The sequence below is a fragment of the Plutella xylostella genome, chromosome 22 (assembly GCF_932276165.1).
Source record: "Plutella xylostella chromosome 22, ilPluXylo3.1, whole genome shotgun sequence".
NCBI classification, from domain to species: Eukaryota; Metazoa; Arthropoda; class Insecta; order Lepidoptera; family Plutellidae; genus Plutella; species Plutella xylostella.
This window is the reverse complement of record NC_064002.1, coordinates 4214697-4232545: the sequence shown is the minus strand read 5'-3', so window position 1 is coordinate 4232545 and position 17849 is coordinate 4214697. Positions and strand designations below refer to the sequence as shown.

The window sequence follows — 17849 nt, the reverse complement described above, 5'->3', positions numbered from 1 at the left end:
CTACTAAAGAACCTCTTGCAAGAACCTTTCAGTCCTGAAAAGTCTGTATTTACAAATGTAGTCCTACCAAAGCCACCACGTTGGAATTATCCATCATAAATCTTACACACATTACTATCTCCAGCATATTATGTCACGTCTTAGTTTAAAGTGGAGTTAATCCCTCCTTATTGATCGTGTAATAAACAGCTTAGCTTTGGCACCTCCATCGGATCTTCAGCGGACTAGAGGGCCCTCGAAACGTCAAAACACTATCGGGTAGACCTGAGCACGCCTAGTTAGCTTCAATCCGGGAACAAGAGGGGGGGGGGGAGGGGCGGGGAGAACCGCAATTAATTACTGCTGTCGCTGACAAGCGAAGGCTGCTGAGTACACATCGTTTTATAAATAAATGATATACTTACCTACCTATAGGTGTACAATTTATAGGGAATTCGCCCCATCGAGCGAGTTGATGTCTTGATTGGGACGCTTATTTCCGAAATTGTAATTGCTTTACCGACAATAATGTGCTTTTAATTAGAGAGTGATTATGCTTTAAGATTAAATGTTCAACTTTAGTTTTGAAGACAGTGTTGTATTTGATAATTTTGTCAACTATAAGTTATCATTCGAATAGCAGTAATTACATTATACGGGTCAAGGCAAGCAAGGTACACGTGGCCCGACTAATAAGGGACCTAATTGTGTGGTTTCAAAGTTGCGGCGTCGGGGCACAAGCCCACGCTCTCATCATATTGATTTATTTTAAAAATATGTTTCAACCTTTTTTGTGGTCGCTCTAGGGGAGATAAACTATAAAATTTATACAACTGTTACAGATGTATCTCATGCATGGTAGGTTATTTCGGTGTAAAATACGAAGACTTCTAAGTAGATTGCTAATAAAATAACTCTACATATTTGGCAAAAGGCACCTGCGAACTTTTAAATAATGTTATGAGTATTTATAATTATATATAAAAGTTTAAGCTTGTAAGCTACAATTGTAAAAATGTAAAGAGATCAGTAGACTACGTTCGTGACCTATGTCAATCAGCTGATGTCGTGGCTCTGCAGGAGACGTGGCTAAGTCGTCATGACCTGCCCTATCTCGATAGTGTGCATCCGGACTTCGCGGCGACAGGCGTGTCGGCCATCGATGACGCAGCTGGCATCTTGCGCGGCAGGCCATACGGTGGTGTCGCGTTGTTATGGAGAAAAAGTGCCTTTGTGTCAGTGTCGGTTGTAAAGTGCAATAGTGTGCGTCTCACGGCGATTAAATGTGAAACATCGGTACGGCAAATGTTACTATTTTCCGTATATATGCCTACAGACTCGACTGCAAATTTGAGTGAGTTCACAGAGTGTTTATCTGAAATATACGCAATCATTGAAAGTGAAAGTAATTACATAGACACGGTGTTTGTTCTAGGTGACTTTAATTCCCACCCCGGTGAGTTGTTCTGTGATGAATTACTTTACTTTGCAACAGAGCAACAGCTAGTGTGTGCGGACATAGAATTTTTGGGAATTGACTCAGACACATACACTTTCATAAGTGATGCACATGGGTGTAGGCGATGGTTAGACCACTGTCTGGTCACAAATGTTGCGTACAACTGTATTCGAAAAGTTAGTGTAAGATATGATGTTTCATGGTCTGATCATTTCCCGCTTATGATAGACTGTGATTTTGATGTACTGCCTCCTAAGACTGTTGAACCCCCTTTGTTACCGAGTAGGGTCATCTGGGAAATCAGAGACACTGAGCAAATAGGTATATATAGTGAGATGTGCCATAATAGACTAAGAGAAATAGATTTTCCAGATGACCTAAGACAATGTAGTGATAAGATCTGTGATAATGTTAAACATAAGTTAGTTATAGAAAAAATGTATAAACAGATTGTTAACATATTAAGTGAGGCTGCAATTTCTAGTCACACGGGCTGTATTAATTTAAAAAGGACAAAACGATACATAACTGGCTGGAACAAGCACGTTAAAGACGCTCACAGTGAGGCTAGGCTTAGATTTAATATGTGGGTATTACATAATAGACCGCCTTGCGGCGAAATTTATGACAACATGAGGCAGTCTAGGGCTATATTTAAGAGTAAACTCAAGTGGTGTCAAAATAACGAAGACAAAATAAAAATGGACATAATTGCAACCAATCATGATGCTAAAAACTTCGGGAATTTTTGGAAATTAACCCACAAATGTAGCCCTAGGCTGAACCAGCCGGTTAGTGTTGAAGGTCTGACTGAAAAATCTGCAATAGCTGGCCTGTTTAAACAGCAGTTTAGAGTAGACCCTGGCAGTGTTCCACCTCGGGCCGCGTCAGACGCTCCGACTCGTAATATTTGTTCCGGTGAGACCCATATTTGCTTTACGGCTAAACAAGTCACGGAGGCCATCAAAAACATAAAGCGTGGAAAGTCACCTGGTCACGACAGTCTGAGTGTTGAGCATCTGCGGTATGCAGGTGTGCACCTACCCAGGGTACTGACAATGCTATTTAATTTCTGTGTAGGGCACTCATATCTGCCGGAGGACCTGATGCGTACTATTGTTGTACCCATTGTCAAGAATCGGACGGGAGATGTGTCCGATAAGACGAACTATAGACCCATATCACTTGCTACCGTGGTTGCTAAAGTGTTGGACAGTTTACTAGATAGGCACCTCGAGAGCCACTTACATCTACATGATGCCCAGTTCGGTTTTAGAAGTGGTTTATCGACAGAGAGTGCCATCCTCTCTCTTAAGCAAACTGTCCGGTACTACACGGATAGGAAGACACCCATCTATGCGTGTTTTCTTGATCTGTCAAAAGCGTTTGACCTGGTGCAGTACAATATCCTCTGGGAAAAAATGTTGCAGGACACAGACATCCCTGTTGAACTGATTTCTGTGTTTAAATACTGGTATGAGAATCAGACCAACTCAGTCAAATGGGCTAATACCCAGTCCGAGACGTATAGATTGGATTGCGGTGTGAGACAAGGTGGACTGACGTCCCCGAAGCTTTTCAATCTGTACGTCAACAGGCTGATTGTTGAACTCAGCAGCACCAAAGTGGGTTGCTCGATTGATGGCCAAATGATAAACAACATCAGCTATGCCGATGACATGGTGCTGCTGAGTCCATCGATCGCTGCCCTTAGACGGCTCCTGGGTATCTGTGAACGGTATGCTGAGAAACACGGACTGAGGTATAACTCTAGTAAGAGCGAGTACATGATTTTTAAATCAGGCCAAAAACTTCCCTCGCACGTACCACCCGTCACCTTATGTGGTAGACCACTTGCTAGAGTGTACAAATTTAAATACCTCGGTCACGTGCTCACTGAGGATCTTTCGGATGACCTGGACATGGACAGGGAGCGTAGGGCGCTGGCGGTCCGATGTAATATGCTGGCCCGAAGGTTCGCACGATGTTCGACTTCGGTCAAAATAACTTTGTTTAGGGCATATTGTCAGTCCTTTTACTCGTGCGCCCTTTGGATCAGATATACGCAGAAGGCCTTTAGCGCTCTACGCGTCCAGTACAATAATGCATTCAGGGTGATGCTGGGGCTGCCTCGATTCTGTAGTGCATCAGGTATGTTTGCGGAGGCACGCGTGGACGGATTTCACGCTATTGTGCGCAAACGCATTGCATCACTGATGTGCAGGTTTCGTGGTAGCCCGAACAGCATCCTGTCTACTCTGGCAGATAAAATTGACAGCCCATTTGCTAGACACTGGGTGGGTGTACATGTGTGTAAATAGGTCTAAATCTTGTCACATCTTTTGTTTGTTTTTATTTTATTTTTTGTTTTATTTTTGTTTTTTTGTTTGCCTATCTTTTTTACTTGCATGCCTTTTGTAATTATTAGTTTATATATGTTTAGGTGTAGGTATTTAGTTAGTTTTTAATATTTTTATGTTTTTTTTTTTAAATTACTATTATTATTTTTTGTAAAGTGTGTGTTTTTATATGGATCTTGATATCCGAAATAAAGAATTATTATTATTATTATTATTTATAGCACAAAAAAGCAACGACGCAAAGCAACCGGTTTATGATGTTCAATAAAAAGTAAATCACAATTTTATTTTTATCGCAATCGAAAGGGAGAGCAAGGTTCGGGACTCTGAATAAAAAACTGTATACCTGCGCACGCGCCACGTTCGACAGTCATAAAAAAATGCACTGACTTTTTGTCCCAACCTACACAAATGCATGGGCGTTGCTTTTTAATGTAAATACAAAATTTCTTCAATCCGTTTTCTTCAGCGAGAGTTCTTAAATTAAATCTGAACGAACGCCTCTTCACATAACAAGGAAATAGCCTATAAAGCTCCACTCCGTTCAATCCTTGTTACACAATTTTACAGCGTGGTAGACTTTATCGATGACATCAACAAATAAATCTGTCCATCTGTCGGGCGACTCGGGGCGAGTCGGCCCCGAGAGTCAAATGTCGGGAGTGCCCGGATCCGGTTGGTGTAGCCATCGAACGACTATTTTTATTACACCCGAATGTTCGGATAAAGGCTATTTTTAATAGATTTGGTAATACGCTGTGGCGACGCGTGACTTCACTGCTCCAACAGTTTGGCAATAACTTCCGTTTCCCCTCGCATTTATGGCTACAACACTCCTCGTAGCCGTTATACGGATACTTTGTTTTGTATCCAAACTACTCACTTTCAACAAGTGTCAAGATTTAATTTGACACCGCGTCGAAAGCGTGAGAAACGGCCTCATCGGCTTCACATAAATGACAATATATTTCAATTCCAATCGTATTTTGACCGTCCGATAGTTCCAGCAAGGCTATTCCACGGTCAACTTAGATTTAACCTTTGATTTTATTAACTGTCATAGTAAAAAGAATGACATTTGTTGATGAGATTATTTATTATAGGTATAACGCAATATCTAAGTTTGCTTCATATACCTCATAAATAACTTTGCTTAGTCTGGCGCAAATGTTTCCATGACATTTGACCTCACATGTGAGTGGAAGTTCTGACTAAGGCTTCGCTTTATCTCTGAATGGTTTGTTTGTTTAATGAGAAACGTGAAGTAGGAGTTCTTCGCAATCTTTGCCTCGGATCAAGTATCAATAGGTGTAACTGGAAGCGTCGTCATTATGTGTTTTGTCTGCTGCCTCCGCTTCGTCAATATTGATTGAAGCAATCATGGCTTCAGCGTTCCTCGGATTTCAGTTTCCTTTTTATCCTTTGTTTCAGCTTCTGTTTAAAATGCAGGTTTTTGTAAACAAATCTTCATTAAAATCAACAATCAATTAAAATACTGGGTTAATTATATCACACTATACCTAGTAGGTATACTGCCATTTGTTCTATTTCATCCAAGACCACACACCATATGACTAACAGTTTACATCACACTGTGTATATAGATAAGCCATCATGTAAATAGAGGCTCTAAGCTGTGTCCACTATCATCGAGTGAAGATTCCTCTATACACCCAGTAACCGGTTCCGTATAGTAATAAGAATAAAACTTCTGCTCACGATTATGACGTGCAAAGGCGAACGTTTTGTTGTCAAGGCATTTATTTAAAGGAGAGGATTAAGAGACCTACTTTGTTCTAAACAGTGGCAGTGTAAATTGTTGTCTTTTTTATATTTTACATATTTTGCTCGCTGATGACGTATTTTCTGGTAAAGAGTTCCCAATTCCAAGCAAAATAATCTCATATCAGATTATGAATACTACTACTGACTAGGTACATAATATAATGTACAATTGTATATATACAATAATCAGTGAGACAAAAAATAATAATCCAAAAGCAATGACCAATACAACGTAAACTTTATAACTGATACATTATTTAAAATGACTGCAGAAGACAATTATGCAAACAAATTAGTAAGGCTGCTTTGTAAACACACATTGTGCGCCGACGTTGTTCACTGTAGATATACGAATTCTACAAGTAAAATGTGCGAAGAAGTGAACGAACCCAGAGCCTTGGCTAGACTCATTGAGCAACAAGTCAAAGAGCAAATATGGGAATACTTCGCCTCTAAATGTGTGTTTAGATTTCATGTTTGTAACTCATCTATCGGGTTTTACCGGAATCTTAACCGCACCTGAGATCCAATCACTATGGAACGAGGAACCCAAAAGAAACTGGTTAGATTCTTATATTCCAATACTTTTACCGGCCCGATTACATCATTTCTCTTAATTTTGTCCAACCTTTGAATAATTATATTTTTTGAATTCAGTTGGTTACTGACTTTGATGGTTTGTTTATTATTCGTATAAAAGTGTGCATATTCCCAGAAAAATGATCCGTTTTTTACATGGCCCAGTTATTAACGTGAACCCATGGGACGTGCGAGCATCTCAAGTATTTTTAACCCCCAGCTGCTAAAGAGGGTTGTTTCACGATATTGTTCTCTCAAATGGAACTTTTGTTCATATCCAAATGATGAGCGGATAAATTTGTCGTAATATTATGTTCATTATATTCGAATCTATTGTATTATTCGTGTATTACTTCAACGAGCAATTAATTATGCCTTGTAGTTATTTATGGAACTTTCACAGGGTTTTTAAGAGTACATATAAATTGTCTATAAACACGACTGTCGACACTGAAATAATGTCACAACAGTCGCTTCACGTGTCTAACCATTAATCTTGCGTTTAAGGTTTTAAAAATTCCAGGTAAGTTTCTCTTTTTCTTTGAAAGAGATAAACGATGATGGTTTATTTTAATTAGAAAAATACTGTTACTTACCTTAAAAAGTATATTGGCGCTCCACCACGTTGGTTTAGGGAATATTTTAATGTAAGCAAGCAAATACAGCGGCAGTATGCATGCAGTAGGTTAGTTACTAAGACACCAATTTATAACTGTTAGCTAGTGCGAAAGCAATGCAGTGGATTTGTAAGCAATTAGTTTAGCTATAAGAAATCATTCGCATAATAAGGATTAAGATAAAAAGCTGGTAAATTCAACTACACACAAACAACAAACAAATCCTAAAAACAAAAATACTTCGTATTAAGTTACTTCTCAACGTAATTACTGCGACAAATAAAATAAAAATACTCCAGTTTCTCATTAAACAGCGAGATCGCCCCCGCCCGACAGAACTCTACGAATCTTCATTGAAAACGTTAATTAAAAAAATTCCTCACCAAACAAAAGTCGCAGGGTAAAATCCGAAAGATGCAGAATGAATTCTTCAAATATTTATTTTGAACCACTTGAAGTTTAAAAAAAGCCTGCACTCGAAATTATTCAAGTCCTTTGTCGAGGTCAAGGTGCGAGAGAGATGCAAGCCGAGGCTCGGAGTGGCGGGATGCTACTGATAGGGATGACGTCATGCATGATAGACCTACAGAAAATCACAACTAAACTCTCAACAGGTTTAACAACAACAAAAAAACTGGAGGTCGCAGGCCGCTGGCTGTTTAGTCCTTTAGCAAACTTTCTGGAACCTTTTTAGGCGATCTTTTATCTCGCACCTGCATGCCAGCATCACATTTACACCACAATCGGTCAACTCACCTTTGTAAAGAAACTTCGTGCGCGCGCAGGTAAATTTGTTGAATCTCACAGGTGAACGTTATCCTGGATTCAAATCCAAAAACTGTCAACAAGCATTCAAGCAGAAATCCAAAGAGGTTTGAGGGGGCTCGTGCTTTTCCTATTAGCAACCAACCACAACACTTCAACTATATCCACACCGGCACACTGTTTATTTGTTAAATTATATGTAACTTATTAATAATTCCGTGACCTTTACTGCGCATGTCCTAAAAACACGCGCCGGTTCAAAAAGGTTATGTTTAAGTTGTGAGCACCTTTGTTATTAATTCACTAGCACACGCGATGATCACTGGTCTCCAAGCGGAATCCTATTGGAGCGAACCGAGCCGTCTCCTGCCGCGGACGTAAGGCATCGACCACACGATAGGCACTGGGAGAATTGTTCACACGACAATTCAAAACAATTCACAGTATAAAAAATTCTTTAAACTTGACACTGAGCACGTTTTTGACGATCCGTCAGCTCTACCTGTGGTAATTGAAGGTCGCCAGCGTATATAAACACTTTGAAAACTCCGGAACCGGCAACAATTCGGTTCCACACGTGATTCTGTCAAAACTAAACTCGCCGGTAAACACTGGAACACTTGTAAATCACTAGAAGACAATCCATTTCGTTCCCGGAACGTAGTTTGGTCCGTGCGACAAATTAAACGAATAGAAAAGAAAATAAACGAAGAATATAAAGATAAGGTCGTCGGCTGCAAAGCCGCGCGCCCGATACTCTGTCTGAGCGCTGTACTAAACTCTGCGAGAGGCCGCCGCGACACGCCTCGCCCCGCCCCCCCCGCCGCCGCCCGCTGCGACCCGCGAGCCCACACACTACACTCCCTACACCTAAAATGTTAGGGACATTGAAAAAAATTAGAGAGAACTGAGGGGAGGGACCGAATCGTCTCATTCAGCTCCTCAACTTGTCCTTCGGTTATCTATGTTTTTTAACGGGGCGATCTCGGAGGGCGATCGTCACAACATTCAATTAATCCGACAACACGTGCGTGGCTCCCCTCGCAATAGATTGAGCCTGCTCCTGTGTCCCTCATTCAATGAGTGCCCCGATTGAGTTGGTGTCCTAGTTCGCTCATAACTTTCCGCTCCTCACTACCACCGTTTAATTTATTGGTTTTGAATCAACTTCGCCCTGTAAAAGATATTTATGAAGCGGCAAAAAGTGAATAAACTTTTGTCGTTCTCAAAGATAATATTTTTTCCGATCAACTAGGTAGGTTTCAAATTTCATTAGCATTTACATTTCAATAATGGCGATCAGTATCTCCGTTGAAGAATATTAATAAACTGAAGATTGAAGACTAATGATTGGAAATTTGATTCTGCTTCTGTTTATTACTTTTGTATTGTAATATTTACAAACACGATACTTATTATATCATCCTTTGTTGTAGTATCACTACCATACTACGTACCAACATATACACACCTACACATAGATATCTTTAAATCTGCTCTGACGCAAGGGTTTGTAAGCTGAAGCTGTTGAGTTGTAGTCGACATTAAATCCGTCCCTTTATTTGGTAAAGACTTTCAGGATCTGTTCGTCAGGTTGTTTACAATTCCTCGTGAGTCAGATAAAAGTACCTGAGGGTAGGCATGTGGGTGGAGTATTGACATTAACAGCAGTGTTTCAGTAATTTGCACGTGTAATGAGGATTAGTTGTTATCCATAGTGAGTATTGATGGAAGATGTCATGAAGAACCAATAAGCTTAAATTATGTTACTAACGATTATTTATTTGTACCGGAAGATCCTTATATTTCTATGATTTTCCTTTCAAGACAAATTGGCATGAACTTGTAGCAGTATTCTCTCTAAAATACGTAGATACTCCATTTTTCTTAATGTAACTGTAACAAGAAATGAATAAATTTTTAAAATGTTTAATTTAGAATTTGATCAAAATATTTACGTTTTTAGTTGGTAATATTCTGATGCGCTGTTAAATGTCCTTCAATATTGCAGACTGCGTCATTAAACTAGTCTTTGCCAGTCAGGAATAATTTGTTGCTATTAATTGTCACTGGAACCTTTTCATTGCTCGTGAGTGTAAGTAATATATTAGTTATCTGGTAGAGAGAGATTGCTATAAGCAATAAGGCCGCCTTTTTGTACTGTTTTATTTTTTAAGTTTTGTTTTTTTTGTATTTTTTGTTCTTGGTGCCAATAAAGTGTATTGTATTGTAGGTATATGTATTACGCACTCAACGTTGAAGCAATTCACGAAGTGCGCAAGTGAGTTCAATGTTAGTGGTTGGCTTAATCTTATTGGATCTTTCAGGGGCTAAATTCTACCGTGTGGAAGGAAAGTCACATTGTTAATTCCAAACAGCGTTAACAGTTTTACGAGGCTATTACGGAAATGTAGAGCCATCAAAATAATTTAGTTTCATGTGTAAAATCACCTTTTCGTAAAATTCTCACCGCACTGTGCGTTTGTATGAGCGTAAAGTATTTGTGATTAATTATTTATAGAAACAAAAGATGTATGTTATTGACGGTAACAATGGTGTGATTGAACTGATTATAATTATTATGAACCATGGAACTCATTTCTGCATACATATTATGCTCACGACTGTAGGTAATAGCCGAATTGCGAGTCATCCGCTTTTCACTGTACATTTGTACTCACGTGATAGGTCGCGAATTCATTTAAGTATAAAGTTTGTTGGACATTTTATTCAGAAAGTAAATAGAATCTATCATACTATACATTTTTTTCAATGCGGCTCCGTAAAAACCTTTCAAAATTTATTTATTCAAATCCTTGACCTCTGAATTTTCCTACATAAAACGTTAAATTATGAAAAAAATGCCAAGCCTAATTATTCAGACTCGTATACGAAGGGTACCATTATACAATATTTTGTTACTATTTAATTATACCTAGAACAAAATTTACTTATCAGCATTCCGTAATCGTCCATTACTGAATACTGACATAGGCTTCGCCCAAGATGCGCCACGGCACTCTGTCCTCAGCCTTCCTCATCCAGCCACTACCACGGCTAAGACTAATAATTATCTTACAATATTTTATAGTCAGTGTCACTCAGTGTTTTAAGGTTCCATAGGCTTATTTTGTGAACGAAACCCTAAAAACGAATGCTTTACGAAGAGTACCCAAAAAAGGTATAACATGGTAGACGAAACGTGGCCACGGTAATCCGGCCGATGCTACTTCTTTCGGTAAATAAGATTAGAGAGGCTTATATTACACGAATATTGAAACCAGCTGTTTCCCGTTCGCTGGTGGCGATACTAAACTTGAATGAACATTTAGCGGGAACGTGCACGGTGATAAAACACTTTTTGTATAAAAATAAGTCTGACCACACTGAATTTTGAAAACGCATACTGTGTGCAACGTGGCTTGGAAGCGTACGCAACGAAATGTTTGCTTTTAAGTTTTTCATGCCACGCTCTTCAATATTTACTTTTAAAGAATATGCTCACGGTCCGAATGACTTTTAAACGAGCCAGAGCGAAATATGGCCAATATGCAACTTTTTCAATTTCACTAATGACTTGCTTGCCGGCTTTACTTTTTACTTTGCACACATTATGAGTAGCTTAATAAATTCTAGCCAGAGTAGATGTCTTTAACGAGTTACGAATGTCGAATCTGATACGAGTTTCTGCTTGAGTGGGAATCTCATGAGTCAAATAAATAAGCAGCAAATATGTGAGTATGATATCACTCGTTAGAAAAATATTCATCCCCAGTGACATGAGGAGACGCGACGTATAAAATATTCAAACCAACGAACGAATTAAATTTGACCGAAAAATATTTTGCGTATTATTTCGCTTAGCTGGTATCCCTCATTCGCTGGTTCCATTTTACCTCCAACAGAAAAAAGTTTTTTTTCTATAACAAATGAAATGAACGTTGCATTTTCATGACCTACATACATGAAAATACCTAAGTAAGTACATAATATGTGTGACATTTTATTGATAAAGTGATATTAGTGTTATCGAGAGCACCAACCCGCATATTGCAAAGACCACGTCAAGTGATTGAGAAAATCAAACTGAACTCAGACCGGAACATATTCATTAAGCAATATTTTCCCTGGAGAGAAAACAATCGCTATAAACCCTATATGGGGATACTGGTGAACTTCATTCCAGAAACAAAGCATCGGCTGAAAGGGGCCTATGAAAAACATTTTCATTGTGGCGCGACTCGCTCCATTTTTAATCTGGCCGCGCGTCTCTCAATTTTAAGTTTATTGCGCCCTTTGAAAATCTGTTGGCGTAATGATTGTACTTGTGCATGCGCTTGTTAGGACGAACCGCTGCCGCTGCAAAGGGTTATACTCTAGCTTCACAAAAAACGAACGAACGAGAGTTGTCTTGCAATGAGTACGTTTAATACAACAAGATAGGGTCTAGTTTTCGTACCTAGAGTGACCTGAGGGCGGCACAAAACCTCCTCCATCCACTGACGTTTCGTGAAGAGTACACGTGAGGACCACGAGCACTACAGAGCACAACACAGTATAGGCAGAGTGTTTTAGAGGGTCATGTTTTGATTTGATTCCTAATTGTCATGACATCGGTACGGCGATATTTCATTGTTCTTTGTTTCACTATTTATCAACAGTTTGTTCAAAATGTTATTCAAATTATTCCGTGTGACGGTTTTCAGGCTTTATTCAAAATCCACATTGTAATGTACCAAACGTAACATCAATTTTACACGGATATTTGGGAATTGGAAAAAAGGGGACGTTAACGTCTGCCTAATTATGGTGGAATTTTTATTTTCTAACTTTCCACGTTTCGATGTCAACCCCAAACCGAACTGCCTATTAAAACTTCTGGGTTTCCATTTGGATCTACAATCAATTATTAAAAAATATTCTCTTCGCTAAAAGTTGGTTTAACTTTTTGTATTTCCTGAATTATTCCATATTCTTATGCTGATTTTAATAAGGTATAGAAATATTTTAAATATTTCTATAATATAATATGTAGAATAATAATTAGAATGGTCATTCACTTTCGATATTTTGATAATTCAATATCGTCATTTTCGGGAAGTAGTAGAAATTTGTACATTTACTACATATTTAATAAATTATTTTTATTTATAAAGATAATATTAGAAGAATAAAGGTTGTACGAGTACCTAGTAGTACCTACACATAAATTTGAGAAAACGAGACTTAGGTGTTTCAAGACGATGCCAAAAGAGTTTTAGGCGAAACGAGCCTTATGCTACATAAGTCTTGGCGACGTGATGATTCGGCCAAAAAGTTTAGACCATACGAGTTATGCGAAACGAGTTTTGGGTAATAAAGATTAGGCTATATGAGGAGAACCCAGTTTCTTAATGTACTTAATTTGAAATATTTGTACGCCATGTTGGCTGAGCACGGAGAAATTATATAATAATATTGTAATCCATCTTAACCTAACCTGTGACTCATAAATAAATTATTTTGATTTGATGTGAAAATATACCTGCCCAATTATTTTTATTATTGAACTATGATATGACTTTGTTTTCGAAAATAAATCAAATCTCGTTTGTATTTATCCGAAACGGTTTGTACTAAACATTTACAACGCAGACACTAATGCCACACAGAGGGGCCTGAAGTTAGAGATGCCAGATAAAAAATAAATAAATAGATACCTACCTTCTTCTTATTATTATGTATAAATAAAATGACTAAATTGCATCTTCACTAGCTTTGGTTGTTTGGCAGATGTTGTAAACAATAAAGAAAATACTTACATACGTGTATATATTTACCCCTTTATTCATAGAAAAGTTACAAGACGTTTTAACTAATAAACTGTTTTGTCCCTCTCTGTCAAATAACAAATTGTTCTTTGTCGGAGAGGGACAAAACAGTTTATTAGTTAAAATATAACAAATTGTTCTTTGTCGGAAAGGGACAAAACAGTTTATTAGTTAAAACGTTCTGTAACTTCTCTATGAATAAGGGGGTTACTGTATATCAGGTCTATAATGTTGTAAGAGTCCATTTTCATCAGTCACTTATGAATAACCATCTACCGAGTAGTACGAGAGTATTTTACCAAATCTGTCAATCGATTTGCTCCACATACCTACTTACTTAAAATAAAAAATAATAATTCTTCCTGGCAACACTGACGCGCGAGCGAGTAGCGGCGTGATGTTACCATGTTTTATTCAGCAGGCCCGCCGCCGCCGCCGCCGCCGAGACAAAGATGCTATGAATACGTCCAAAATACTCTCATGCATTGATCAGCGAGACGAATCCTCTCAACTCTCTCAAGTGGATGTGTGGTCTAGTGTGGTAGGAATGCTTGAAGAATGGTAATATTATGTGGTGTGTGGATTGCACGTAAGGAGAGCGTCTTTGAGTGACGAATCAACTGGACCTTCGGGGGTCACTCTCTAAATCGACAAAGGCTCTATCTCGCTGTTTAGCCCCCGTAGTACCTACCTACCTAATATACGTCTGGCAATCAGCGACTGCCAAATAACCTCTGGCTCCTTTCAAAACAATAACAAACACTAAAGCTTGTCATCGAGACAGTAAGAAGAAGAAAAAAAACCGGCCAAGTGCGAGTCGGGCTCGCGCACAAAGGGTTCCGTAGCAGCAAAATTACAGTTAAATCAACCTATCTCAAAAACTATAAGAGATACTTTGATCAAACCAAAAATCGTTGAAAGAGTTAATTAGCATGCATCACCTCTATTTTTTTTAGAATTTTATACCCCGTAGTTATAAAAATAGAGGGGGGGGGACATACTTTTTACGACTTTGAGAGCTGATATCTCAAAAACCGTTCACTTTAAGAAAAATCTTTTTTAAACTTTATATCATTTTAAAAGACCTTTCCATTGATACCCCACACGGGTATGTACATCGAAAAAAAAAATTTCATCCCTCAGTTACATGTATGGGGGGCCCCACCCCCAATTCTTTTTTTTACTATTTAGTGTCATATTTTTGTAGCGGTTCATACAACACATATTCCCATCAAATTTCATCACTGTAGTACTTATAGTTTCCGAGTAAATCGGCTGTGACAGACGGACAGACGGACAGACGGACAGACGGACATGACGAAACTATAAGGGTTCCGTTTTTGCCATTTTGGCTACGGAACCCTAAAAACACGCACACGCACTCACGCCTTGTACTAATGTCCCTTGCGGGGTAGGCGGAGGTGCATTGCTGCACCCACTTTTCGCCAGAGTGTTATGTTAGTCCCAATGTAATAGGGGGCGGGCTTATTGCCATTTTACGGGCACATCCAAGACCCGAGAACAAATATCTGTGTTTAAACAAATATCTGCCCCAGCCGGGAATCGAACCCGGGACCATCGACTCAGTAGTCAGTGTCACTAACCACTACGCCATTCGGTCGTTAAGAAGAAGAAAGTATGAAAATTTATCACATTATATGCAATGTATGTAATTATAAAATTTGACTATGTGTGAGAACTGAGAAGGTATTAACACATTACATAAATCACTAGCTGGCATGGAATAAGCTATATTTCAGTAAACATGATGTTTTTGCCACGTCCCATAATTTATAACCCATTGCGTGCTTTTCTAAACTGATGCTTTATTGGCTATAACCATTAGCGTTTAATTAATCGGTTAGATTTTTAGATTAAGTTCATTAAACCTGACTGTGTTACAACCCCTTATATTAGTTTTTTTTTTATTTTACATCAGTAGCAATTTTGATGTTTTACATTTTGAATAGAACCGTTACCTTCAATCTTTGTTTTTAACCGGCTGCCGAAGGAGGAGCGTAATTTATATGATACATTTCTCAGGGGTAGTCAGAGGTAACTTTCATGCGAGCCACCCGCTTTTTGCTATACATTTGTACTCTAGTGATAGGTTGCGAGCTGTATCGCCGATTTTAAATTAACTTAGAATACACACCTAGATTCTAGAGAGATCTTATTCTTAGATCATTAAATCCACCCCTTGTACTTAATTATTAAAATTAAATAAAATGAATAACAACGAAAACCTGATTGACACACAGATTGGCCCGTCAAACTCAAAAGCTCCTCCATGAAATTTTCAATAATTTCAAAACGGTGAATTCTCTTAGCCACCCCGTGATGTGGCCAGTACCCGTGATGAATAATACATGGGGGCCCGTGGGTCCAGCGGGGGGGGACCGATCTGTCACTTACCTACAACCCACTGCACTCTACCTAATACATTGCCAAGAATGCCGCGGCCATTCTCAAAGCTGTAAAGTCGATTACTTATATGTTATACTTAACTTAAACAACGTCAAAAACTCCCGACATTCAACACTAAAAGGCGCATAACTTTTGAACGACTAAGCCGATTTTGACTAAATATGGCCAAGAACACTCGGGGTAACATTATCTATGATATGACCCATGACAAAAAAAATCGGTTCTGCCAAATTTTTTGGCGCTATGCTAAGTAGGTACCACAGACAGACACAAAAACGTTAAACTTATAACGCCCCTCTTTTTTGTCGGGGGTTAATAAATAGGTAGCAGCAGTCTCGAAACCCTGGCAATGTAGTGAAAATTTTGTTTTATGACTTGATCGTGACCGGTCGTGGTTTGTTTTTAATCAAGTTCATTAACGTTATAGCTTCGCTCAGATCAGGTACAGCTGGGGCCTAACTCACTCAAATATAAACAAACAGCACGCACATCTAACGATTTTATGTCAGTAAGATAGAGAAAAAAATCAAAACCCAAACAAATATGAACGTAGGTATATATACCTACTGTCAGAAAAGGTTGTTAAATTATCAAATACAATTAAATAATACTTAACTCTTTAAATTATTTTGTCACACAACGCATGTGGCCATTTAGGTAATAAGCTTAGAAGCCCATATAACTTGTTAATTAAAACTTGTAGTTCGCACAACAGTAAGCACCTACATAATCTGATCCCGGGTGATGGACGCATCTATTATTTAGCACTCGGTCCGAGGTTGGAGGTCATCGAATGGTTAAACTCGGCCTTTAGACTTCGGGTTATTGCAAATTTAACCTTTGTTACCGCGCTGACAAACTGTTAAGTTTGATCAAAGTACGCTGCTCGCATATTACACACTGTGTACAGTGCCACAAACTTATCTGTTCCGGTGAGAGTTCACGTAAATTTCTAATATTTCTTCATTCTCTAGGATGTTAAGTTCTTCCGTAATGGCAATTTATCCTTGCGGTTTAGATAAATCCATCTAATCTATATCAATATATAATTTATTAGTGAGATATGGACCAATTTAATTCATTCTTACCGGAACAGATAAGTTTGTGGCACTATACCTATGGCGAACTTGTTTTGAAAACCATTTTCGGATTTAAAATGTATTGATGTTGGCACTTATTAACTTATCTATAATCATTATGGTTATAGACAAAAAATAAAGAAACCATTTAATTTGTGTTAATTTACTATTCGATAAAACAAACCAGGATACAAATAAATCAATAACTAATACTGCCAATATAATGCCATAAACCACTAGTCTACATACCTATATGAATGTTTTTCTTCCGTGCCATACAATGTGACGATAGATAATGAAAACTCATGAAAATTCCACGTCTACAATCGGCTATGAAGCTATACCTAGGCATCAACAGTATACACCAGATATGCAAGTCAAACTGTCAACATTATATAGACGGCTAAAAAACTAATTATGATATACTCATTAACCTTCATACCCTCGACTAACCCTACAAACACGCATCACAAAACAGTACAATTACATCACAAGGAGTTTATTTAAGCGTGGTTTATGTTGTTGTCTAAAATTCATCTAAATGGGCTCAATAAATCGCCGTCCCATGTGGATAGTTTCGTCTTTTCGGACGGCATACGTGACTTTTGTACAGATTTAGGGAGTGGCTTTTAAGTTTGAGTGTGCGTAGACCATGCGTAGACTAATCAAATTGTTTAGATTCGTCCAAAAAACAGGTGATAGATTTGACAGGTAAGTATTTGAATGATTTGTTTCCCGTGAAATCTCGGGATAAAAAAGTTTCATGTTAAATATATTAATTTTTAATTGAATTAGTATGGATACCTTGAGTAGTTAATGCTGGCACGACGACGCAGTATGGAGGGCCCCGGGAAAAGAAATCTGACAAAATCTTGATTACTTATCACAATTCTAGTTCTTCAAATATATGAATTATAATATGCACGAATTTAACAACGAAATCTAATCAACCTGGCAGCAATATTTTATCAGAAAACTTACATATAATG

At 38.3% G+C, this 17849-nt stretch overlaps 1 protein-coding gene across 2 annotated transcripts in view; it reads right to left on the bottom strand.

Annotated features, from left to right (window-relative positions):
- The window catches only part of LOC105394091 (polypyrimidine tract-binding protein 1), a 331428-nt gene extending 323102 nt beyond the window's left edge, over window positions 1-8326 (bottom strand). For both annotated transcript variants that reach the window (XM_038105572.2, XM_038105575.2), the window contains exon 1: window positions 7536-8326. The gene's annotated coding sequence lies outside the window, so the exon portion shown is untranslated. The remainder of the gene's footprint in view (window positions 1-7535) is intronic.
- Window positions 8327-17849: the final 9523 nt, after the last annotated feature.